The sequence below is a fragment of the Petromyzon marinus genome, chromosome 2 (genome assembly GCF_048934315.1).
Source record: "Petromyzon marinus isolate PM22_M1 ecotype Great Lakes invasive population chromosome 2, UKy_Petmar_22M1.pri1.0, whole genome shotgun sequence".
Taxonomy (NCBI): Eukaryota; Metazoa; Chordata; class Hyperoartia; order Petromyzontiformes; family Petromyzontidae; genus Petromyzon; species Petromyzon marinus.
This window is the reverse complement of record NC_133668.1, coordinates 21,011,381-21,039,047: the sequence shown is the minus strand read 5'-3', so window position 1 is coordinate 21,039,047 and position 27,667 is coordinate 21,011,381. Positions and strand designations below refer to the sequence as shown.

The 27,667-nt window shown below is 45.1% G+C and overlaps 1 protein-coding gene across 14 annotated transcripts in view; it reads left to right on the top strand.

Annotated features, from left to right (window-relative positions):
• Window positions 1-666: 666 nt before the first annotated feature.
• The window catches only part of LOC116945156 (MAGUK p55 scaffold protein 7), a 61,007-nt gene continuing 34,006 nt past the window's right edge, over window positions 667-27,667 (top strand). For 12 of the 14 annotated variants that reach the window (XM_032959466.2, XM_032959408.2, XM_032959447.2 and 9 more), the window contains exon 1: window positions 667-858. The gene's annotated coding sequence lies outside the window, so the exon portion shown is untranslated. The other 2 variants (XM_032959364.2, XM_076071365.1) reach the window with 2 other exon arrangements.

Here is a 27,667-nt window from a genome sequence, read left to right as displayed (position 1 = left end):
ACGACACATCATCTGTGACCAACTGGAAATATAAGAGCTTTAAATAGCTCGCCGGATTACCTCCGATAGAGGCACATATTCTCACTCGTTCTCACGTAGTTTTTTTCTCTCATGCCCACTCTCAACCCACACCCCGCCGCACAAAGCCCGCTCCTCCTACGACAAAGGCCCGGATGCGATGACATCACCACGGCAAAGCGTCCCCGCCCCTCCCCCCGGGCCGCAATTGCATTTCCTAGAGCGCCCGTGGCGACTCCGCGCTCGGCGATTGGGTCCGGGGGCAGGGGGGGCGGGGTTCGGGGCGGGTCGGGGGGGGGGTGTGGGGGCGCGGGTCGGGGGGGGTGTGGGGGCGGGTCGGGGGGGGTGTGGGGGCGCGGGTCGGGGGGGGTGTGGGGGCGGGTCGGGGGGGGGGTGTGGGGGCGGGTCGCGGGGCGGGGGGGGGCGGGTCGCGGGGGGGGGTGTGGGGGCGGGTCGCGGGGCGGGGGGGGTGTGGGGGCGGGTCGCGGGGCGGGGGGGGTGTGGGGGCGGGTCGCGGGGCGGGGGGGGGCGGGTCGCGGGGCGGGGGGGGTGTGGGGGCGGGTCGCGGGGCGGGGGCTCCGCGGGTGGGGGGGGGGTCTGGGGGAGGGGAGACGGGGATCCGGTGGCGGGGGATCCGGGGGCGGGGGGATCCGGGGGCGGGCCACGTGACCGGCGGTTCGGGTCCTCGTCGCCTCCGACGAGCGGCGGTCGTGGCCCCCGCGTCTCGCGTTGCTGGCAAGGGGGGGGCGGCGGCGCGCGATCGCTCGCGTTAGCGTCGGCGGTGTCTTTCGCGTCTCGCTCTCTCGCCTCCCGCCCGCTGCTTCGCTACCTTTGGGTGAGGTGAGTTGAGTGTGCGCTCACAGGGTTCGTTGATTCGTGTAGGTCGTTTGCTGCGCGGAGCCGAGCGCGGCGGGCGGGGGGGAGACGAGAAGGGGGAGATCTTGGAGCAAACAAGGGGAGGGAGGGAGGCGAGGAGACACGAGCGTGGGTAGGAGACGCTGATACAGCAACACGTGCACTGCAGGCGCAGGGCCACCAGCAACACGTGCACTGCGGACACGGGGACACTGACAACACGTGCACTGCGGACACGGGGACACTGACAACACGTGTACTGCGGGCACGGGGACACTGACAACACGTGTCGTACACGGACTGATTCACACCGATGCACATGGACACTTTAAACGCGCTTCAAGCGCAGGGATACCGATACAGACACTGTTGCTCGCGCACACACGGGCAGTGTCAAATGTTGGCACGTGTATACACGTAGCGTATACGAATTATACCTGTAGTGCCACAGTCACTCTTGCACCTGCACCCTCCTTCGAGAGAGTTGATTCTGCACAGTATTCAATGAGTACTCGTTCACACACCGAGATGCTACTGCCTGCACCGGTACAGTACGCTCATTACAAACTACTGTACCTGCATAATAATAGGGTTTTTTTTTCTCTGGCAACAAAACTGAAACCTTCATACAAGGATTCGTGTCTGCATTAACCACAATACCTGCAGTCAAAATGCAAACAAAAAAACATACTATGATAATATATGATGCATTGTCCTTGAAACTGATTGGTCCACACCAAGGGACGGCTTTCTTTTGAGCCTATTATTATATTTTGGTACTGGCAAAGGAGGTCTGATGATACTGTACCTGCACTTTGCAATCACAAATGCACACGTACAAGTCGAAATAATATGCATCCTCACTTGCATTAATTCACGATGCATACACGTTGAAAATATGCCCAATTTATGTGACACTTCATCAGAGTGCGCTCTTCCCCCCTTGTGAATAGCTTTAACCAAAAAAAAACCCATTTAAGATGTGTAACGTTCCAACTCTGAGTGGAAAAAAAACCCAAAAGCTATGCACAGTAATTGCTGCTTAAATACATTGGCGGGATATCGCCCTTGCTGAGTGGAAGGGAAAGGTTACGTTTTCGAGGGCAGGACATTAATGGCACTGCTTTTACACTGGCTGTGTCGGCACACGACCTTCTAATGTTATGTGTTTGTGTGCCGGTTGTCCCCCATACAATCGTGAACGCATTGGGTAACTTTAAAAGTCACCGCAGTATACACTGGAGTGGCCCGGCCATCATCACCTTACCTGGTTACCTTATGCCGAGGGCCGATGTTCACACTGCAGCAGTTACGCCTTCATTACTTAAATATCTCATCATTACAGACATGTTATTCATAACGTGTTCGCTTGCAAGGATGTTGTTACTCAAGTAGATTAAATTACCTTGATAATTAGCATTTGATTATTTCAGCTTCAGTTGGCTCAAAGAATGAATGTATATAAATGTTTATTTTTAAGTGCTGAAATAATTGAGAGGTTTATAATTATCTTTGAAAATAAATGTCCTTCATATTCAGTTTCATTTACGAAAGGCCTACATTTATTGCACAACATGTATGAGGTATTTAAGTTCCAATAAATTAAATGTATTATTGCATAATGTAGCGAGCTATAGCCCTATATTGTGGTAACACGACTATACTGATCCTGTACCTAGAAACAGTGAAACTGACCTCCAGGTGACTTTTTAACATCACCGTTAAGGCTCAGAGGTTTAATTCCAAGCTGCATCACCATGAGACACATGGATAATCCATTTGCTTTCAGGACTACATAGTTTGTCTCCCAATTCTTGTGCTGAGGAATACAAGGCATTTTCCCGACTGTGCTCATTTTGTAGATTGCAACACAGTTGCTTGAAGCTTATGAGTTGGAGTGGTTCCTGGGTAAAATATACTCTTATATAATCGCGCAACTTTTATCTATCTGTGATGAACGCTGCACTTTCCATCGTTTTCATGCAGGGGGCTCTGCAAACCTACGCGCCCCCTGCATGAACGACGTTAGGCGCTGGGACAGACGTTCGATTACGTTGGCATCGATCTGCAGACGGCGGTCTTCTCGCACGGCCAGCTCCGTGTCGCCTTATCTCGATCCCGCAATCCCAAACAGGTGAAAGTCCGCATCGAACCGAACCCCCAGCAAGGCCATCTACTTAACGACGAGAGAAAATTCACACGAAATGTCGTTTTCAATTAAGTCTTCCAGATGTAAAATGATATGAGCTTTTAACGAAGAAATACAATTATCTAATTCAAAACATAATACAATTCTAAGATGTTTCATTTTAAAACTTCAAAACGGAGCATCGGGTGCTTGCATGAATGCGTCGTTCGTGTTAAAATTTTTGTGACTTTCCTGGCCGAAGGCCGTAAATGGTTGTGAGGGGGCACCATGGGCGCCCCCAAACAACCCCTAGTACTATATTCTTAGTTCTTCAACGTGACTTTACCGAAAGAACTAAGAATATGAATTACTGCAGTCACGAAAGCTTTAAATCAAAATTTAACCCCTAGTACTCTTATATTTGCGCGTAACTTTACCTGTGATGAACGCTGCACTTTCCATCGTTTTTATGAAAGGGGCGCTGCAAAGCTACACGCCCCCTGCATGAACGATGGAGACGCAGGGACAGACGTTCGATTACGTTGGAATAGATCTGCAGACGGCGTTCTTCTCGCACGGCCAGCTCTATGTCGCCTTATCTTGATCCCGCAATACCAAACAGGTAAAAGTTCGCATCGAACCGAACCCCCCTACATAACGAGAGAAAATTCACACGAAATGTCGTTTTCAATTAAGTCTTCCAGATGTAAAATTATATTAACTTTTAATGAAGAGTTATCTAATTCAAAAACATAATACAATTCAAAGATATTCTTGGTTCTTTCGGTAAAGTCACGTAAAAGGGAAACAATAAAATAACAAAATATAAAACAAAATTCTCACGACGTTTCGACTGCAACACAAGCAATCATCATCAGGTGTGAAAACCACAAGACAATTGTCTTGATGATGATTGCTTGCATTGCAGTTGAAACGTCGTGATAATTTTATTGTTTAATATTTTTATTATTTCCCTTCTACGTGACTTTACCGAAAGAACCAAGAATATGAATCCCTGCAGTCACGAAAGCTTTAAATCAAAATTCAATTCAAAGATGTTTCATTTTAAAACTTCAAAACGGAGCATCGGGTGTTTGCGTGAATGCGTAGTTCGTGTGCAATTTTTTTCGTGACTTTCCTGGCCGAAGGCCATAAATGGTTGAGTGAGCGCCGCAGGCACCCCCGAACAACCCCTAGTGTCTTATTATTGGATCTTCTGCACATAAACTCTTGACCGATTGCATTGCACAATTTTCCACGTGCAAGCAAAGACAAACAACTGAACGGAAAATCACGATCTAAAACCTCACAGTATTGTTGTAAATCAGTCTTAACTGGCCGTTTGGTCCAGGCAAGCAATATATGAAAAAATAATATATTTTATATACAGTAATGTGTTACAAATGTGCAAAAATTGCAAATGTCACATTCCTGAAGTTGAATATACCTTTTAGAAACAAATGCATTGCCCTTATATTTCCTTGTCAAAATTGAATGATTGCTTCGCCAGAGCCACAATAATTGAATGTTGCTTAAACATGGCAAGCAAAATATGCAGACCATCGCTCTTATGGCTATAACAGTGCTTCCGAGACACCCATAAAAATATTACCATTTCTATGAAGACACACCACCTCCATTGCAAATGTTTCAGGTCTGAAGCTTGGTAGGAAATAAGTCATGAGTTATATGTTCATACTTATTACAGTCCATATTGTGTATTTTATTTCATAATTCCTGATGAGTAGAATGCTTTTTTATGTATTTAGTTCACTGTCCTTGCATTAGCCTGTTTTCAGTCATCTGACGTGCTGGAGAATGTGCTAAATCCAGATTAGTGTTGCGTGTCAAGCAAATGTTACCAGGCTGTTAGACCAGATATAATTTCATCCTTCCTTTTGGTTATCATTAGCTGCATTGTAGGGGGCATGTATAGCTAATAGATGTTGTACACGCTGTACATTTTCTGTTGCTTATTTTGTTTAATGAATGAGTATATAATATGCATATAGTTCAATCTTGATTTGAAGCTTTCGTGACCACAGGAATCCATACTCTTTGGTTCTTTCGGTAAAGTCACGTAGGTAGAAAAATAATAGATCACGACGTTTCGATCGCAACACAAGCAATCGTCATCAGGTGGGACAACCACAGCAAGAAGACAGACGACTAAAAATGCCCTACCAGTATTGACCTCAGCTAGCAGTGTTTTGAGCCAAATGTTCCATGCTGACTTAGATCAGTATTACTGGTAAAACGTTCTGCACTTGAAGTCCATTTTTCTATTTATTTTTGCATTATATGTAGTGGATGAATATATCATGCATCACGTCCAGCCCTTTTGTCAAATGTCAAAAAGTAAATACCTTTATTGGTAGGTCCACCTGTTAAACTCTCGCAATGCACATTGTGCAAATCCTTGAAGTTGTTCATCCTGAGCTCTTGTTCTCTTCATGTATTCTCAGCCATGCAAAACCCCAGAGCTCGGTCTGCTCTGCATCAGCCACATCCACCATTTCTTTACCAAAGTTGTTGCTGAGACTTCCATCAGACTTTGTCGCCGCCCCTAATCAATCTTAGTTTAGTGAGAGGTTGCTCATTTTCATGTGCTGCCCTCATAGTCTGGAACACACTTCCCTCCCAACATCATGTGCTGTTGATTCCTTACCCATATTAATGTGCAGGCTCAGGATACAGGTATTATGTTTTACTATGCTGTGTTTTTTTCAGAATTTCTTGTGTTGTTGCATTTGTATGGATACAAATTATAGTTTATAGCATACTTGCTGACTAATATTAATTTGCATTTTAATCCTTAAAATGCATGTAAAGGCAATTCATTGCTCACAAACCAGATGATGCAATACGATGCAATAAGGTTAATTCATAATACATACAGTGAGGGAAAAAAGTATTTGATCCTCTGCTGATTTTGTATGTTTGCCCACTGGCAAAGAAATGATCAGTCTAGAATTTAATGGTAGGTTTATTTGAACAGTGAGAGACAGAATAACAAGAACGCATGTCAAAAAAAATAAAAACGCATGTCAACAATGTTATAAATTGATTGGCATTTTAATAAGGGAAATAAGTATTTGACCCCCTCTTAATCAGAAAGGTTTCTGGCTCCCAGGTGTCTTTTATACAGGTAACGAGCCGAGATTAGGAGCATACTCTTAAAGGGAGTGCTCCGAATCTCAGCTTGTTACCTGTATAAAAGACACCTGTCCACAGAAGCAATCAATCAATCAGATTCCAAACTCTCCACCATGGCCAAGACCAAAGAGCTCTCCAATGATGTCAGGGACAAGATTATAGACCTACACAAGCCTGGAATGGGCTACAAGACCATTGCCAAGCAGCTTGGTGAGAAGGTGACAACAGTTGGTGCGATTATTCGCAAATAGAAGAAACACAAAAGAACTGTCAATCTCCCTCGTCCTGGGGCTCCTTGCAAGGTCTCACCTCGTGGAGTTGCAATGATCATGAGAACGATGAGGAATCAGCCCAGAACTACACGGGAGGATCTTGTCAATGATCTCAAGGCAGCTGGGACCATAGTCACCAAGAAAACAATTGGTAACACACTACACCGTGAAGGACTGAAATCCTGCAGCGCCCTCAAGGTCCCCCTGCTCAAGAAAGCACATATACATGCCCATCTGAAGTTTGCCAATGAACATCTGAATGATTCAGAGGACAACTGGGTGAAAGTGTTGTGGTCAGATGAGTCCAAAATGGAGCTGTTTGGCATCAATTCAACTCTCCGTGTTTGGAGGAGGAGGAATGCTGCCTATGACCCCAAGAACACCATCCCCACCGTCAAACATGGAGGTGTAAACATGCTTTGGGGGTGTTTTTCTGCTAAGGGGACAGGACAACTTCACCGCATCAAAGGGACGATGGAGGGGCCATGTACCGTCAAATCTTGGGTGAGAACCTCCTTCCCTCAGCCAGGACATTGAAAATTGGTCGTGGATGGGTATTCCAGCATGACAATGACCCAAAACACACGGCCAAGGCAACAAAAAGGAGTGGCTCAAGAAGAAGCACATTAAGGTCCTGGAGTGGCCTAGCCAGTCTCCAGACCTTAATCCCATAGAAAATCTGTGGAGGGAGCTGAAGGTTCGAGTTGCCAAACGTCAGCCTCGAAACCTTGACTTGGAGAAGATCTGCAAAGAGGAGTGGGACAAAATCCCTCCTGAGATGTGTGCAAACCTGGTGGCCAACTACAAGAAACGTCTGACCTCTGTGATTGCCAACAAGGGTTTTGCCACCAAGTACTAAGTCATGTTTTGCAGAGGGGTCAAATACTTATTTCCCTCATTAAAATGCAAATCAATTTATAACATTTTTGACATGCGTTTTTCTGGATTTTGTTGTTGTTATTCTGTCTCTCACTGTTCAAATAAACCTACCATTAAAATTATAGACAAATCCTTTCTTTGTCGGTGGGCAAACGTACAAAATCAGCAGGGGATCAAATACTCTTTTCCCTCACTGTATCTCAGTCCGATTAGCTTTACACTTAGACATGTGTTTATGCATCAGTCAAAATTTATTCCAATGCTCATGCATACAATCTATATATATAAAAGGGAAATTTGCGAATTTGTGTCTGTTCGAAATGTTTAGCATACTTCCTGACATGCAACAAACTTGAAATTTGGCATGTGGGTAGCTTCCAGACTGAACACAATGCAAAAGTATAAAAAATAGACTTTTGTATTTTGGGGGGGGGGGCGCAATAATCGTTATATTTTGCACGGCAAGTGAGCGGTGACGTCACAACTGTGATGTCACACGCATGCGGTAGCGTTACACAGTGTGCCTGTTGATGTCACGCATCCCCCCCACCAACCCTCCGCATAGGCCTGTGTTTCCCGCACAAATGCGCGGCGTAGCTGTCTCGATTTTCTAAGTCTACGCGACTATTTTCAGCTCGCTCTTCAATATAAAGCAGAAAATACATCTGTTTGTGTGAAGCAGCAAAAACTCGAATGCTGAGCTCTGATGTCATGAAATTTGCACAGCTTAACGCTGTCTGGAATTTCAAAGGGAACGTGACTATTTTCAGCTCGCCACGTCATTCCCTTCCCCAGTTGCCTTGCTTAAGGTTCAATTTCCTTAAGTGAAAAACATCCGATTTAGTTAAATTGATTTGTTTCGGATTTTTTCTTTCTTGCAAGCATCAATTTTTTTCAGGGTTTTCCCACTCAAATATAAGGGCATATTCAATTAATCCAAGGCAAGAATCCAAGTCCCGGGCAAAGCCGGGTAGAAATGCTAGTTTACTATAAATAATTAATCGTTCTCAATGTATGCAAACGCTATGTTCATGTTGTGATGCTACATTCAGAATATAAGAGCATAACCAAGAATGGAATGTTACACAATGCAATCGCACCTTGATTTATGAAAATTCACATTACAGTTAGAAGAGAGTGATTGAATAATTAAACAACTTGGTTTCTTAACTGCTCAATCACTCACAATTACGTGTACAACATATGCATTACTACGTTTGTAGAGGTTAACTTGATTTTCTTAGAGTGTAATTATACACATGAGTAATTATACTTATGAGTAAATCACTGAGTTATATAGCATTGTGGGGACTGAGAGTTATTCATGGTATGTTTATGTCTGTTCCAATGGCAGGCCATAACAAGTTTATGCTTTGACCTTTATGGAGTTTGGAAAGAAGCATTTCTGTTGATATTGACAGTGTACCACACTTGAGTTGCTCTTGGAGTTGGTGAGCTTATACCAAAGCACTTTTTTGCAAGAGGGTAATTTAATTTATTTCAGGAAAGGACAAAAATGTAAAACTATCACCTGAAATAAAACGCACACCTTTTGCGTTCAACGCTGAGCTTTTTATACATTCCTTTCATGGCCTTTTTAATCTTAGTGTTCTCAGTTCTGCCACTAAACAGAGATAAGTGCCATTTTTATTTGTGGCTTTTTTATGATCTCCCTGTTCTTACCATCTTTCCCCCTTGACCAGTGCACTGCTGCCTTTGTTTTACTTGATTTAAAAGTTTGAATGTAAAGCAGTGGAATAGTCTCCCTCTTGTTCTGACGTGCTCATTTGTGTGTCAAGTGCTCGCTTCTGTACCTCAGTGGCCTTTCTCTTGCCTTCCTTGCACAGAATTGTACTTCAGTGTTCAACATGCTGTGGATGCTCTCACCCCTTTGACCGGATAGTCTGGGGCAACAAATCACATCACAATTATTGCCGCGTTTGTAGTTTTTCTTGTCAGTCTTATGAAATTCCAAAGGTGGGTTTAGAGATGTACAACGAGCATATGTTTGCATGTTGTACTTTTTTTACGCCGTACGTAGCCAACTGTGCTAATTGAAGGCAATCATCATTTCTAGATTTAAAGCTTTCGTGTGACTGCAAGGATCCATACTCTTTGGTTCTATTCGGTAAAGTTACGTAGGTAAAAAATAAAACAACAAAAATCACGACGTTTTGGCCACAACACAAGCGGCCTTCATCAGGTGAAGGGACCAGACTGTCTCGAGGACAGCGCTGGAGTGAAACACAGCCACGCTCAGACCGCGACCTTTAAGCTGTGTGCGAGGAAACAAGGTGCCTTGACAAAGGAATTAGCATAAAAATTAGCATTTCATTGGCCGACTTAACATGATGTCATCAGCCATGTTCAAGCGACTTTTTGATAAAGGCTGTCACCTAAATTTCTCAGGATTTCATATTCCACCTAGTCCCTGCTCATTAACTGATTTCATCACTTCATCTCTTTGGAGACTGTCCTCTCGGATGCATTCTGTTCCTTGGTTGCAACACACTGCTTTTTGTCCAATTGTGTTGGTATATCCCACGAAAATTCACTTTGCTCAGGTTAATCTAAAGTTTATATTCTTCCAGCTGTGTGGTCGATGTTGCTCATTAAGTTGTCTGGTCTGCACCAAGTTAACTTCAAAAGCCCTGTAATATTATTGACAAAAGATGTCCATTGTGTGCCAGTAGCATGGAGCATCTGTGTCAGATTAAAAAATGAGTGTGCGGAACAGTTACATTTTAAATGATTCCCCTGTGGGGACCTCACATTCGTATTATTGGGACATATGAGTGTATTTCTACTGCAAAAAACATTTATTTATCTTTAAGATTAATACAAATGACAACTATTTATGAAATTGCCCCTATAAATAAGTATATTGTGTACCAGAAATGGCATGTTCACTGAATGGCTCAATGCTGTGCTGACTTAAGTTACAAGAATTTGTCAGCTGTGCAGGGTGAGGAGTTTGTTTGGAATGCATTGGCTTCTTTGGAGTATGGAAGGCCTGTGGATTTATAAATGAGTCGTGGAGTATCCAGGAAGCAGCTGCCTTTTGAAGTTGTGTTGTTTTATTGTTACTCTCGATATACCAATTGCTGCCCCGCAGCAGTTTCAACCTCAAGGGATTCCTCCTCCTAAGCCCATCATGGTTAGCGTGTTGTTCTACGAACCCGGCGCCCCGAGTTCACTACCCACTCATGGCCAACACCATTTACGATTATCTTAGCCAGTCCTGGGCCTCCCCTAGGTTGACTCAACCACATGAGTACCTGGTGCGATGAATAAAAACATTTCCACAAGGGAAATAGCCAACCTGGCATGGTGTTGGCCACCCACCCCCTCATGTATCGTTCCGGCCTTCATAGGTGCTCGCTAACAGCACTTGCCCCAACAGTCTGTTAAGGCTATACTGTTGGATCTTTGTCTTTGGAGCTCACAAATCCTTGAAAAATCTGGACGCATTCAATGAGCTCCTCCAGCTGGCAAGGCTGTGTTGTCTGGGTCATGTGGCCCGCATTCCCAGCTACCGCATGCCCAAGCAGCTTCTGTTTGGCCAGATAGAGGGGGCTAAACGGGCACGTCACGGGCTGGAGAAGAAATAGACTCATGCGGTACGGGAGAATGTGGAGCGGAGTGGACTTGCTGAACACTGGTACCAGCGGTGTCACGATTGACTTCTATGGAGGAGGCTCGTAAAGGATGCTACTGGGTGGTTGGAGGCAGTCGCCATCCAACAACAATGGAGAGCAGAGGAGCGATGCTCACAATAATAAGCAGAAAGCTGGGTGGTTAAATTGCAGCAGGTTGGCATTGTAGGCGACGCAGGTTATGCATCTGCCCGTCATCTCAGTCAACCCATAGCACCTCGGTCTGTCCCGTGACCTCCTGTCAGCGATCCTTCGACACTTCACGTGGCCTCGGAGTGCACCTGGCCTGGCTCAAGCGCCTTTGTGACGTCACCGCTACTTAGTGGCGATTGGCAGCTGTTATACCCCAAATAACATAGGATTCCCAGAATTAAAGAGATGGGTTTCTCTTTAACATAATTGGTTTTCATGAAGGAGTATTAGTGCAGCACTATTCATGACACCTTGACAGACAGTCTTTAGTGGTGAGAACAATGGGTTATATGCACTCTGGATTGCATGAGTCACCCATCTGTTGATGTGTATTTCGGTTGCTTTGTGTGTTCCACAGCATCATTAATCAGTGCTCGGGTTTCAAATTAAACCTTTGTGTGTGTCCTGCTGAGCAGGCCAGAAGGTGTTGTATTCCTTGATAGATGAGAGGCATGGCATAATTATAATCGTTTGCGTAAAGATTTGGGTTATGATAAACGGTTGTGAATGAACTCTTCTGATAATAATTTACCTAATAATTTATCTCCGTTTTTATTTCATTGTGTCTTGTTACAGTGCTATCCATTTGGGTGGTGCTATTTATATCGTGCTCGACCTATATTCAGAAATTCAGGAGTTCAGTCACGGCCATGGGTAGGGCACACCGGTATTGTCTGATGTTAATAATTTAAGTACTCATTGATGGGATGTCAATAATAGTCAACTCTAGGATAGACTGGCCCCTGTCGTTTATGTACAGTTTATCCTGCTGGCTCAGAGCCATAGAGAGAGAGATGAGCACCAACAAATCTGAATTTGAGCATTGCAACTCTTTGACTTGACGTATTATTCTTTAACAAGTTAGATTTCTGATTTACAATACACTCTAAATGTTGGTGTGTAAAATTAAGTGCACTTATTGCTCACGGTAAATATTTTTTTTTGGTTAGATAGCATAATTATAAATGTCGTTAACCCCCCTGGTTGTAATCACCAGCGAAACGTACTCAATTGTAAATATTGTGGATTTACTTGCCATTACACCAGTGTGATGAAGTAATAGCTAATTGGTACATTTTGTTCACGTGACAAACCTTCCTAATTGCCTGTCGGGTGTTGATGGGTCAATAACACATTTATATTTACGCGATTTTACTCAAAAACCTGTATTATGAATAATATTGGTTGCAAAAGCCTACGTATCAAAATAGCATTTTGATATTTTATAGGAATTAAAGTAAAGCAATGTATTGCGAATGCACAAAGGGCGTTGACTCTGTTTTGTTAGTCTGTGTTGAATATCTTGACTTAAAGCTTTCGTGACTGCAGGAATTCATATTTTTTGGGTCTTTCTGTAAAGCCACGTAAATAGAAAAAATAATAAAAAATATATATCACGACGTTTTGATCACAAAACAAGTAATCATCATCAGGTGAAAAAATAGCGGGAGAGCTGCTGAGGCAGGTGTTATAAAGGTTTGAGATGGGTGTATCCCAAGGGTCATAAGCGAAGTGGGCGGGGCTAGTGGTGAAATTTGCATGTCAATGTAAGATCGGGTAAATCGGAGAGCCACCTCCACGACGACGAAGCTGCGGAGGTGGCCATTGTATTGTGAGAGGTTAGCATGTCAATGTAAGATTGTAGAGCCACCGCCACATCGAGGAAAACGAGCAACGGTAGCTGTGTTAGTGAGACATTTAACCTGTTAATGTAAAGAAATTTGACCTGTTAATGTAACACCAGAGAGTCGAAAATAACTACTAACATTGGCAGGTAGGATGGAAACATCACAGCCAATTATGAATTAAAATGGTTAATAACGTCCTTCCAATGATTGCTCAGTTTGTACCCATCTTCTCGGTTTAAATTGTATCTGCTTATATATCTGAACTAGCTTGACTACTCGGCATCGCCCGAGACTTGGATTCTTGTCTTGGATTAATACACGGCCCAGTAAGAGGGTGGGGGGGGGGGATGCGTGACGTCAGCATGCACACTGCATAATGCTGCCGCATGCGGGTGACATCACAGATGTGACGTCACCGCTCACTTGCCGAGCAAAATATATAAATATATGCATTATTGCGCCCCCCCAAAATACAAAAGTATATTTTTTATACTTTTTGCATTGTGTACAGTCTGGAAGCAACCAACATGCCAAATTTCAAGTTTGTTGCATGTCGGGAAGTATGCTAAACATTTTGAACAGACACACATTCACAAATTTCCCTTTTATATATATCTGGCTTCATGAACAAATCTTTGCTGACAGCCAGTGGGTTTGCAGAGTACCTTTGTCGTGGAAAAATAAATTTTGTGTGTGCCCACAGCGTTAAAACAATGATCAGCCACGGCTGAGGTATTGGTCCTACCGTGTTTCAGATCTTCCTTATGTTCACGCACACTGTCCGAGATATGGAACTACTGCCGCAGACACAGCTTAGTTTGTAGAGGTCGGGGTATTGCATGTCAGGGATCACATCTTTCACAGATGGGATCAGATCGCACATTTTATGTCCTGTGTTGAATCGAACCTGGATCTTGTGTTTGCTCATGATTTTGGAAATCTTTTTTGTGACCCCTGCTATGTATGGCAAGGTGATGGTTTTGATTGTGATGTTTCCATCCTACCTGCCGATGTTCGTAGTTATTTTCGACTCTTTGGTGTTACATTAACAGGTTAAATGCCTTTACATTAACAGGTTAAATGTCTCACTAACACCATTGCTCGTTTTCTTCGATGTGGCGGTGGCTCTACGATCTTCCATTGACATGCTAACCTCTCACAATACAATGGCCACCTCCGCAGCTTCGTCGTCGTGGAGGTGGCTCTCCGATTTACCCAATCTTACATTGACATGCAAATTTAATCACTAGCCGAGCCCACTTCGCTTATGACCCTTGGGTTACACCCATCTCAAACCTTTATTATACCCTGCCTCAGCAGCTCTCCCGCTATTTTTTCACCTGATGACGTTTGCTTGTGTTGCGATCGAAACGTCGTGATATTTGTATTCTTTTTTTCAATCTACGTGGCTTTACCGAAAGACCCAAAGAATGTGTTGAATATGTCAATTGATGTAGTTTTCTTGGATTCTGTGGATACGCCTGACCTATAAATCTGGTACCAATGCTTGCTTGCAGTCACGCACAGCTGCCCAGCCCTGCTTTCTGTCCAGCTGTTGGCTCTGGAAAAACGAGTAAATCTTTTTATTATGTGCTGTCTCGATGGTGGGTCACACGATTAGATTATCTTGCTTTTTCCTGTCCCATTTATATTGTCTCTCATTCATTATTTTGCGTCAAAGCTCACCTTTACATTCGTGTATAATTATAATTAAAAATGATTATAAGATTTTCAATTTAATCCAGATATTGCGAATGTATTCATTTTATTCAATGGCTCATCCCAACAACTAATAGCCACACATGCTGCTGTGTTGGTAATATGCATATTAAGGGACAATACAGCTATGTAGCAGTTGTCAATGTCAACCTATCATTGCTGTGTGTTCTGACAGTTACCCCTTAATCTTTAAGGCACCTCTATTATTTATGAGTTAGATAATAATTTGTAAGCCTTGGCAGTAGTGCTGAGCTACAGTGTTGGGTAGGCTGCAATAACAGGATTTTGGACCTCCAAATCCATGATTGCTTATTGTATAAGCAGAAATCACATACCTGCGTCCTGTGGGTTTTCGTAATGCAACTGTCTCATAGGTTTAGGCTTATGGGACTTAAAGGGGTCTTACTGCTCATTGCATTATAGTGAATTATCCTCCATGTACAGTGCAGTTTGTCTGCATTTCCTTCAAAAAATGCGTATTGGTGATTGAAATTATCTTAATTTTATATGAACATCAATATAACAAGAAGGCTGCTTAGTAGTAGTGCAATTTTAAAGAGGCTCCTGCATTATGATGATTCCTCAGTGAATTTGACGCAATTATGTCATGTTATATAGTCTACACTACAGCATTCTCAAATACACCCATCTGTTTTGAAGCAATATTAATTTAATTGTAACACTGCGGCAAAATTCTGTTGTATGATTGGTAATTTATTTTCATAAATATAACTTAAAATAATGGTCAATCATCTATAGTGAACACCATTACCTCATGGACCAAACATCGTGTATAGAAATATCGGGTTTTATTTAGCAGCTGAATTCTGAGCTTATTTTTCTGTTACCTATAATGTTGGTGTTAAATAACTTTTGAATTATTCTAAGCTCCTTACGACAAATTGTGTCAGCGTCTACTGAAGTTAATTATAGCTCAACACGCATGAAAGAGATAAATCTTCACTTCCATCTCAAAAGGATGAATAATGCAGGATGCAGCTGTTACATGGCATTGAGCTATTGTCTTAGTTCAATTAACTCATCAAGCCGTACTGTAATAGGGCGGCACTCATTTATGATGGCATCCCTGAGCCAGCTCGGACACATTCCCATGCCGAGGACATACATCTTCATAGGATGACATGGACTTCTCACAAAGCGATATAAATGTTTATAGACCGTGGGAATGATGGGCTGAGTTGACTCATCAGCAGTGACTTATCTCAACAACCTTCCGATTGTTAACTGCTCCAACCACAGCTGCACCCAGCTGAACAACGAGTTGTGTACATACAAATGATGATCGTAGTGTACAAATTACCATGATCAAAATCTATTTTTTTGTACAATGTATGGTTGTAATATTGTTATGAACTGAAACGGTGTGCAAGTAGGTAAAAATGCAGTATTAGTATACAATTTAAACAATTAATTTTACCTAAAAAAGGGAAATTTTGTAGTTGCATTATACAAATGATGTACACACATGATGGAAACTAACATTTTTGCGATTTTTCTAGTGGTGCAAAATTGCAATTGTGCTATCAACATCATGTCTCTTAAGCACTCCAGATCAGTGCAGCATGTGGAATATATCAGACTTCTGACACCCTTTCAAGTGAATTTGTTTTGTTTACCCACACAGTGGGGGGGGGGGGGGCTTTTCCACATGCCCTGTTACAGAGAAATGTTTGTCAACATGTTTTACTGATCTAGTCCAGGGTATCAGTGGTTCTGGCTCAGTGCTCCGATGACCCCTGAGCAACCTGACCACCTCCCACTTATTCTTGGTTCTTTCGGTAAAGTCACGTATGTGACTTTACCGAAAGAACTGAGAATATGAATCCCTGCAGTCACGAAAGCTTTAAATCAAAATTTCACCTCCCACTTATTCATACATTTCAAAAGGTCTTTTAAGAACCCAGAATGCAGTGGGAATATCAAAAGGAGGGAGGAACGTGTAACAGGCCCAGGCGTAGTGCACCCTCGCAATTAGCGAACGGACAAGGGCATCCGGGCTAACTGCCCTACCATTTAAGGGGGGAGGGGGAAAAAGGGGGTATATACTTTTTTTAAAATCAACCTTGAACGCAGAAATGAGTGCCACACTTAAAGTGTTTCCTTTAGCATTTGCGTTTTCAAATGCGCTTATAATAAATTGCTTTGAGAAAAAGTGTTAAAGGTAAATGGGCCCTCAGAGATTATTTGCTGAATTACCATTTAGATGGAAAAGAAGCTACCTTCTCTTGATTTTCTTGGAGCAAAACAGGGATTTATTGGCTTGGCTAGTAGTACTCGACTTGATTGCAACGTCAAAGACAACAACAGCTATATGAATACAATTGTGGTGTTTGCTTCATGCAAAACTCTGATTTACTTGGTATCAAATGGCAGCCTTTCAGATCAGGCATTCGCCTGTGGAGATGTTAATGAGCATCCATTATGTATTAACATGAAATAGCAGGACTGTTAACACTTGGCACTGAGATACAATCTCTCCGTTGCTCATTCAAATATCAGGCTTGTCCAGATTCCACCTGCCTGGCTAATTGTCAACTATACATTTCACCTTGTTGAGACATGGCCGAGTCTGCATTTTTATGAAAGCATCTATGCAAAATAAGCATATTCAAACTGAGAAAGTATGACCTTTAATCAACATTTATTTTTTCACGGAAATGTGGATTGAAGGTCAAGCCAGAATGTACTTGAAGTAGAACTGAAAATCTGTTGGGATCATTCCAACTAGGCTGAATCCTGTTACAAATGTACCTTCAGGTGTTGGCACAATGTAATGTTGAATGTGTGAAATATCAACATTTTGCTTTTATATATAGACTAGCTTTACTACCCGGCTTCACCCGGGACTTGGATTCACCACGCCCGGCAGCCTTTGTCTCCTCAGTGGTGATGTTCACACACCACACCACTTATTCGTTTGAGGCTGAGTCGACCTAGGGGAGGCCCGGGACCGGTTCAAATAATCGTCACTGGTGGTGGCCGTGAGCGGAAAACAAACTCGGGTTGCTGGGTTCATAGTGCAGCGCGCTAACCACCACTACCGCTCCCCACACACACAGAAGCGCGCGCGTCCATAGGTACACATACACGCGCTTGCTGCAGACACACACACAACTGTCAGGATGCGTACGGCAGTAAACGACTCAAATAATAAACCAATGCTGCGCGAAGAACGCCTTAGACCTGCAACACATTTGTATGGCACTTTACTCGCGGAGGGTTGGTGGGGGGATGCGTGACATCAGCAGACACACTGCGTAACGTTTCCGCATGCGGGTAACATTACAGATGTGACGTCACAGCTCACTTGCCATGCAAAATATATCCATTATTGTGCCCCTCCCCCCTCAAAAAATACAAAAGTCTATTTTTATACTTTTTGCATGGTGTACAGTCTGGAAACTACCCACATGCCAAATTTAAAGTTTGTTGCATTTTGAGAAGTATGCGAAACATTTCGAACAGACACATTTTCACAAATTTCCATTTTATATATATAGATATGTGGAAATGATTGTCCACACAAGAACTAAAATTACTTGACTTATCTTCACAAAATTAGATCCGCAATGCTATTGGGAGAGAAAAGGCTTAATTGGATGTAATTTAAATTGGATATCTTTCCAATTCCATGAACCACATGTTTATCTGCATAACACTTCACCGGTAAACCCTCTCAGCATTGAAGGTTGGGCAGGCAGGGTGGAGCTTTGGCACAACATGCTCTTATTCGGATATGCAAGGGCATTTTCAAAGCAGTAGGCTGTGTGGCTGACTACACTTATCGGTTCATGTGATGCAATTGTCATTTGAATGGAATATAACAGACATTGGTACGGTTTTTTGCTTTTCTAATGACCTTGTCTCCATTATTACGTTTCAGTATGATTTTAGTCATGGCTAATGTCACCCCTAAAAAGAGTAACAAAACATTACCATGTAAGCACGTATATAATTATAAATTATATTTTCATTCTCTTTGGTTCTATTGGGTAAAGTCACGTAGGTAAAAAATAAAATAACAAAAATCACTAGAATATATTTTCATTCTAAACTATTGTTTGCATTGTAACAATCCAGTGTATCATTAGCATGGCAATGCTGATAGGAGCATGCTTTCAATACAAATAAAATTCGAACATTTTCTGCTAACACGTGACCGTGTGTTATCGTGCACAGCCGTTAAGAATTTATTTTAATTTGACAAGACACACGCCACAGTATATACTGCTGATTTTTCTTCATTCTCGGTTTCTCAGCAATGTCCCATTTCATTGTCAGACAGAATACCAATGCCCAATGTTGTATTATGTTGCAGTATTATTATTTTTCTATCTACGTGGCTTTATCAAAAGACCCAAAGAATATGAATTCCTGCAGTCACGAAAGCTTTAAGTCAAGATATTCAACATAGACTAACAAAACAGAGTCAACGCCCTTTGTGCATTCGCAATACATTGCTTTACTCTCATTCCTATAAAATATCAAAATGCTATTTTGATACGTAGGCTTTTGCAACCAATATTATTCATAAAACAGGTTTTTTTAATGGCTTACCAAAAATCCATAAAGAAGGTATACCACTCCGTCCTATCGTCTCCACCATTATCTCGCCCACCTACAAACTGGCCCGATTTCTGTCTGAGACCTTGCAACCATTCACTGGTAAGACCACCTCAGCTGTACTTAACTCAGCTCACTTGATATGTTCAATGAAGGACATCTCACTATCTCCAGGTGATTTGCTTGTCAGTTTAGATGTGGTATCTTTGTTTACCAAAGTCCCTGTGCCTGACACCATTGCAATCATTGAAGATTTGGTCCAACAAGGACTGAATGCTGATGTACCGGCCCTGGTTAGACACTGCCTCATCAACACTTACTTTACCTGGAATGGAACATTCTACAAACAAGTTGAAGGTACCCCAATGGGTTCTCCCTTATCTCCAGTTGTAGCCAATGTTTTCATGGATAAATTTGAGACCGATGCCAGGCATCCACCCTATGTTCTTCCTTGTGGAAGAGATATGTAGATGATATGTTAATCATCTGGCCACATGGCCTACCAGCTCTGGGCCAATTATTCAACCACATCAATTCCATACACCCAGTCATCAAATTCACCATGGAGGTGGAAAAGGATGGCAAGTTACCATTCTTGGATGTTTTAATTGAAAAGAGACCTGATGGCTCAATGGGATGCTGTCTACAGGAAAGCCACCCATATGGATGCCTACCTAAAACCTGACTCCCACCACCATCCATCCCAGAAGAATTCCTCATCAAAACTCTCTATCATAGAGCTCGTATTTACAACCATCACCACCTAGCCAGTGAACTGGAGCATCTACACCAAGCCCTCAAGATGAATGGATATTCAGACTACACAATCCATAAAGCTATCACCCCAACCTTTGGGAAATAACCATCTGAGGACCCAATCAAAACCATCACCTTGCCATACATAGCATGGGTCACCAAAAATATTTCCAAAATCATGAGCAAACACAAGATCCAGGTACGATTCAACACAGTACATACAATTTGTGATTTGATCCCAACTGTGAAGGATGTGATCCTTGACATGCAGTACCCTGGTGTCTTCAAACTAACTGTGTCTGCGGCAGCAGTTACATTGGGGAAACTCAGCGACATGTCTTAGACCGGGTTCGTGAACATAAGGCAGATCTGAAACACGGTATGGCCAATGCCTCAGCCGTGGCTGATCATTATTGTAATGCTGTGGGCACACACGAAATTGATTTTGCCAAGACGAAGGTACTCTGCAAACCCACTGGCTATCAGCAAAGATTCGTCCATGAAGCCATCCAGATATATAAACACAGACACAATTTCAACCGAGAAGATGGGTACAAACTCAGCAATCATTGGAAGGACGTTATAAACCAGTTTAGATCATAACTTGCTGTGTTGTTCCCTTCCTACCTACCTATGTTAGCAGTTATTTTCGACTCTCTGAGTTACATTCACGAACACAGCCACCGTTAGCTTTGTTAGTAAATGGCGGCTTGCCATCCATTTCTACCTCGATGTGGCGATGTTCCTTTCTGAGCTCTCTCTAGCTTACATTTACAAGCAAATTTCTTACATTGACATGCTAATCTCTCACAATACAATGACCACCCCCACAGGGGCTTGCCATCCTTTTCCACCTCCGTGGCTATGTTTCTTTCCGAGCTCTAGCTTACATTTACAAGCAAATTTTTTACATTGACATACTAATCTCTCACAATACAATGGCCACCCCCACAGCTTCTTTTATCAAGATTTCTCCTATCTTACATGTACATGCAAATGTAATCTCTAGCTCCGTCCACTGACCCTTGGGCTACACCCATCTCAAACCTTTATAACTCCCTGCCTTAGCAGCGCTCCCGCTATATATTTTTTTCCTGCTTCAGCAGCTCTCACTTGATGACGATTGCTTGTGTTGCGATCGAAACGTCGTGATATTGTGATTATTTTTATTATTTTTAAAAATGATTTTTCTATCTACATGGCTTTACCGAAAGACCCAAAGAATATGTTTCAGTATTGCGATAGCATGCAATATAAATGTTGACTTAAAGCTTTCGTGACTTCAGGAATTCATATTCTTTGGGTCTTTCGGTAAAGTCACGTAGATGCTTAAAAAAAAATAACAAAAAACTACGACTTTTCGATCACAACATAAGCGATCGTCATCATGAGGAGTTTTTTGTTATTTTCTTTAAACCATCTACATGACTTTACCAAAAGATCCAAAGAATATAGCATGCAGAATAGATTAAATGATGATGCAACTGTTTATGTAACAGCATGTTGTACAATTGACTGCTCAATAATGAAAATGTATAACACGCACAATGGAAGAGTTGTTTTTCTAAGCTGTGTTTAATAGTGCCAATAGATTAATCATGGCCATGCCTATGAAGTGTTATGTTCATCCATCCATTTATCTGAAGACATTTTACATGTGTTCGTGAAAATGACAAAATCCATGCACTATTTACAATAAATTTTTGAATGTTTATACATGGATGTCATCATTCTTGTACATGAGCATTAGCTCGTTGGTTAGTGTGTGTGTTTTAAGCTTGTGTAAAGACGACTTGATACTTGTCTTGAGATGGTTTCTTTATTGAAGACGCGTTCACTTGAACAGGCGGAGACCCCACTGCAACTGCCCCAAGTCTCCCGCGCATCTCCCTTATGTAAAGACCGAGGCCACGCCCCCCTTCCTGAACCTTCTCGCTGACTCTGGAAGCTCGCTCCACCAGCAGACTCTACCCTCCTCTTCCGTCACCTGACCACGCTCCCTTCTCGATCATTCCCGTTGCCACCAGTCCCTTCGTACTCACAGCTAGCACCCCTCTCTTTACCTCCCGTGGCCACTAGTGCATTCGCACCAGCAACGCGAAGAGTACCGCTGACTTGGTTTACCATTGTGCACAACAAATTATTCATAGTGCACAACAACTGGTATTGGTTCAGATGTACGTATTGCCATGTATTTTCAATGAATTGAGTGACTTATGTTTTACATTGGCAATGTGGAATTATAATTATTACACCTCTGCCAGTCATGTGAAAATATGTACGTGCCATTTTTACTCGCACAATGAGTCTATAGCGTATGTGGCAACATACTGTCTTTACATTTTGAATCATCCACGTTCAAAGAGAAGTAGAAGTCTCTTCGTGTATTGTGCTTGCATTCATTGTGCTGTGTGTGGAATATGAAATACGACACTTCTTAGAATGTGCATTCCACACATGATAGCTTTAAAAGCACTGAGCGTTCGTTGTTAGTCTAGCAGATAATCTGGGTGGAAATATTTAAATGTTGAAATGGTAAGATTCCATTCACGAATATGGCATCGCAAGCAGATGCGGTGATTTTGTTTGGAAATGCTGTGGCATTCCATTGTCCATGCCAAGGCCACATACTCATTTCTTGTGGTAAACATATATTGAATCCACCTAGAATTGCTTTGCCATATACTGTTGCCTTTATTTTTATGGTTTGTGATGGGCAAATTAAATGCACCAGTTGCCCATATTACCCTTGTCTTTTTCCTTGTGCTGTAATAGAGGCTACTGCAGTGACTAGTGTTTCCAAGGGGACTTGCAGAATCAATCGGTGATCACGCCCCCACAGGCCTTCAAGTGATGAATGTAGCACCATCAAAAGGTCTTGAAAATTACAAGCTGTAATCCCACTTCTGACAACATTGTCGGGGATGCTGCCCTCCGTCTCCCCGCTCCCTTGAGATCCGAGGCTCTCCGCTCCCGTACTCGGGGGAGGGTTACTGCCCTCCTGCTCTCCTACCCTCACCGTTGCTGCTCGAGGCATGGTCCGCGGCTGGCGCTTAGCCACCGGGGTCAGTCCACACACGTGTACTCAACGTAACCAGGCACCAAGAAATCCAACGTCGCTACCTGCCCGGCGCCGCACACCAATTGCACGCGCGGGACTCGGGGGTCAGAGGGCAGGGGCGTCCCCCGTGCGCGCGCACAGCCGACTGGAGGAGGTACCCCGGAGCCGATTTAAAGGCCGCGTAAAGAACCGCGCGTGCGCGCCGCCCGTGCCCCCCTCGCTAACCACGAGCTACACCGTCAATCTTGCGTACGCGATGTTCGTCTACCTCGCATACACGTTAGCTACGAGTCTCACGTAGCGGCGAGCGTACCCAAACGGGTAGAATACCCGCTGGTGCGCGAACACAGGGCACTCCACCGAACAGTTGGGTGTAAATACAGTGCACCCCGGCAACCTGACTCATGACACCCCAACCTCCTCTTCGCACACACACACAGAGAGACCACACGACACGGTTTATACTCTACTGACAATTTATTCCCCGCGAATAAAAAACTAAACTACGCGTGTCAGTGTGGGCCAGCAGAGCAGGTATAGCCTATCCCCCCGGTGGTCTGGGACTCAGTCAATCTTGCCTCTCGCTCCACTTACTCTCCCCTAACTTGTTAAGCCCAAACTCACCTCTCTCTTACGTATTCGCGGCTCTACTCCCGTTTGTGCAGGAAGCCGTGGAAGGGCAATGCTGCACGTAGTCTTCGTGGGGAACGGGGCCTGGCTGCGCTGGGACTCGTTTCACGGACGATCCAGTGGCTGGCGCGATCACTCCTCCGATCTTGACCCCTTGAAGAACACCACTGATCCTCACTACCTGGTCCGCCCCTTTTATTGACCTTATATCAAAGGCAATGCGCCGCTGATCCCCTGGCCTCTCGTCCAATCAGGAGCCCCGGATTTTCCGCTCTTTTGATAATCGGATTAGTGCTTTCTCCGACGTCCGTTTTTTGCCCCTTTGAACAAGCGCATACGTCCTACACGGAGAGGAGGGCCCCATGTCTTCCCCGCCGCTCGTTACTCTGCCCAACCCTCTACCTGCCTGCTGACCCGTGTTGAGTGTGGATGTTTTCTATCCGTGGTGGCTCAGCAGCCCCCGTCGTGACCACGTGATTACAACCCAGGTAACGGCGCCGCGGTGCACGTTAGCCTCGGGGTAGGTCACCCAATTCTCTGGTCGCAGGAAACCATGAAGCTTGGTCCCATGAGGGGCTTCTGGGTGAAAACCTGCCTGCCAGGTGACCTCCCCTCGGGGCTCTATGTGGAGGGTATGCGTGTGTTCAGGTGGGGGTTGGTGACAGACGAGCAGCGTCGGCCCCGTCACTCGGAGGTGGCGGCGTCTCGGCCACTGGGTCAGCAGAACGGCTTTGCTGCTGCGGCATCACAGCGGCGGGCCCGGCCTCGGCGGAGCGGCTTCGCTGCCGTGGCACCACATAGCCCCCCGAGGTGCCAGTCCCCGTCCCGGGTTGACTGGAGCACCTCGCCTGGGTTGCCCCCACGAGGTAGTGCCGTGGGGTCCGCGGGACTCGCCCGGCCCTCGTGGCCGGCCTCGGGGGTGGTGGCTCCGTCTCCGGGGGTTCCGGCGGCAGTCTCCTCCTACACTCCCAACGGCTCTCCTTGGCCCTCGGAACCTGCGGGCTGGGGGACGAACTCAGAGGCAGCAGGGTTTAAGGGCCGTCGTCCCCGTCCCCCCCGGCCCGGGCTGTGACCCCTCGGGGTCCGGGGCCCCGTGGGGCCCATATACCGTGCGAGGCCCCCGAGTATGGGGGGTGGGGGGACCCCGGGATTTCGGGGTACTCGAACGGCGGGGTTCCCCCCCGCGGGAGCTGCCCTCCATGGTTTTAATCAGCGGACGTTGACCACCATCTCCCGGCCCCTCTCTCCTCCCTGAATCAGCACCGTCCAGGGGGAGATCTGCCATCCCACGGTCCAAGGTCCCCGCCAGTAGGTGGTCAGTTTCCCCACCTGGCCGGCCCCGACGCGAGGAGTGTGCAGCCACACCTTAGAGCCCGCCGAGTAGAAGGGGGGCTACATACGGGGTCGGGCGCCCTGTTCTTGCCGCTGGTGTGCGGCCTCTCCTTGCGGGTAGTCCCGGCCCCGGGCCCCTCACAGAGTCTCCATCAGGTGTTCCACGGGGCGGCTCCCCTCCTCCCGTTGCAGCGGGGGGACACCGAACAGCAGATCTGCGGGTAGACGAGCCTCACGGCCACACATCATTAGGAACGGGGTCTGTCCCGTAGATGTGTGTACCGTGGTAGTGTAGGTGAACAGGGCGTAGGGGAGGTATTCGTCCCAGTCCTGCTGATATGCGGCCGCCATGCGTTTGAGCTTCCCGGCTAGGGTCTGGTTCATCCGCTCCACCATACCGTTCGCTTGGGGGTGGTACGCCTTGGTTCGGTCCTTCTGGATTCCGAACTCGCGGCACAGCGCCTGAAACAGCTCGGCCTCGAACTCACTCCCTCGGTCGGTAATGACCCGTTCGGGGATCCCGTGCTTAAGTACGTAGTGCTCCACGAACGCTCGGGCTACCACAAGGGCTGTCTTATCGGGGATTGCCACCGCTACGGGATAGCGCGTGAAGTACTCTACCGCCACGAGAATATATCGGTTGCCACGGTGGGATCGCGGGAATGGCCCTTGTAGGTCGATCCCAAGCAGCTGGTTCGTTGGACTGACGCGGAACGGTCTCAGGGGTACCTGATATCGCGCCGGTTTCGGCCCGCATTGCTGACACGTGCGGCAGCCCTGTACCGAGGCGGCCACGTCTTGTGCTAATTTGGGCCAGATATACTGGCGACGCAGGGTCTTCCGAGTGCGCCGTTCCCCGTCATGGCCCTCGAGCGGGTGGTCGTGCACCAGTCTCAGCAGCTGGGGTCGCACCTGGGCGGGAACACAGATGCACCCCGGCTGGCCGGCTTCGGTTAGCTCTCGTACCACCCCGTTCTGCACGCACAACCGGGTATACAAACCACTCCAGGGTCCCGGTAGGGCGCTCTTCTTCTCTCTTAGGGCCGCTGCCACCGCTGCCAGATCCGCGTCCCGCTGCTGGGTCAGTCTCAGCTGTTCGTCGTCCAGGCCCGGGAAGGCGCAGCCGACGTCCCCTTGGATCCGCCCGGTCAGGGTGGGGTGGTCTGTTGGGTCCCCTGCTCCTTCTGCCGGGGTCTTTGTGGCGCATATCGCACTCTCTCGGGGGAGGGGGTTTAGTTTCAGCGCGCTCCCGGGGGCCCGCCGCCTGTCGGCAACGTCCCCCTGTGAAGCACGGGCAGGCTTCCTCCGCCCTCGTCTCGGCGCACACCGCAGGCCGCCTCGACAAGGTGTCCGCGTTAGCGTGCGTCCGCCTTGCTCGGTACTCGATCTGCAGGTTGTACTCCTGAAACTGCGCCAGCCATCGGGCCATCTGCCCTCGCGGTTCCTTGAATGTAAGGAGGAACTGCAGGGCATAATGGTCAGTGCGTACCCGACATTTCCTGCCGTACAAATACGGCCGGAACTGTTTACACGCGAAGATCACGGCATACAGTTCTTGACGGGTCACGCAATAGTTCAGCTCAGCCCCGCTCAGAGTCCGACTGGCGTATGCGATGACCTGCTCCGTCCCACTCTGCCTGTTAGAACTTAGGGAATTGAGTTGTAGAAACAGCAACAGTAATCGAGGCTTTGCAGAGTGCGATTAAATATATTTTGACACGTTTCTAAAAACAAAAACCTAGAAAATGTCGTGGACGATAGAAACAGAAATTGATTCTTGCACTGTGCTCCTTTTACTGTTATCTTTGCAGGTACAGTGGTGAAGGAACTCATTTACTGATTTCACAAAGCAAATAACAGGAAGAATAATGCAATAAATGACCCAGCTGGCCTTTAATAGATCACAGGAATTTTAAATGAAATGGCTCTAGATAAGACCCATTACAATGAGGTAACTGTTTTACAATTGTAATTAAGTTTTATCACATCCAATATAACCTTTGAAATCTTTTTATGGTCTCTTTTATAGTAAACAAATAATTCCCATCACAAACAATAGCTAACCAAAAATAGTATCCATCTGCTCTTAACCATCATGACCTCTTCCACAAGGGTATGCGACATCACAGGAAGCAGCATATAAATTACTGCAGCAGCAATGGTCAGCCACTACTGGTTGGTTACTGTATATACCAATTAGTGTGGAGGTCAGTTATGCTTAGGTGGTTACTATACACGGAACCTATTAAATGAGCTTTGAATGTAAATAGGTGAAAACTGTTTTTTTTCTTTGTTTAAATTTTTTTTCATCCCATGGGGATGTGGATGTCAATGAAGGAAGCGGGAATGTTTCACCCTTTCATCTGTCGTGCCTTCTGCCTGCCTTTTTTTTTAAACAGCCCTATTATTTGTACAATTATTTCACAGCTATGAGCAACACACATTGTCATCCCTGCTGCCAGTCCTGCTGTGCAGAGCAATCTTCCTGCCTAAATAACACATACCAATAATGATTACAAAATCATCCTCTCGATATAGAAGGTCATGAGTTCAAATCCTGCTCAAAAGTAGATTTGCTTCATCATTCTTCTGGAATCAATAATATAATGACCGATCTTTTGTAACATCAGCAATCATCCTTTGGCTAGACAGGACCGAGTCATAATAATGCGGAGCTTTCGCATCAAGATTAGGACTGCCAACGAATCTGAGAACAATCAAACGTCCTTTTGAGCTTTGAGTCACATTGCCATTAAAAATTAACGTATTAAAATACCTTTATCTGGCTAAAAAACGATTAC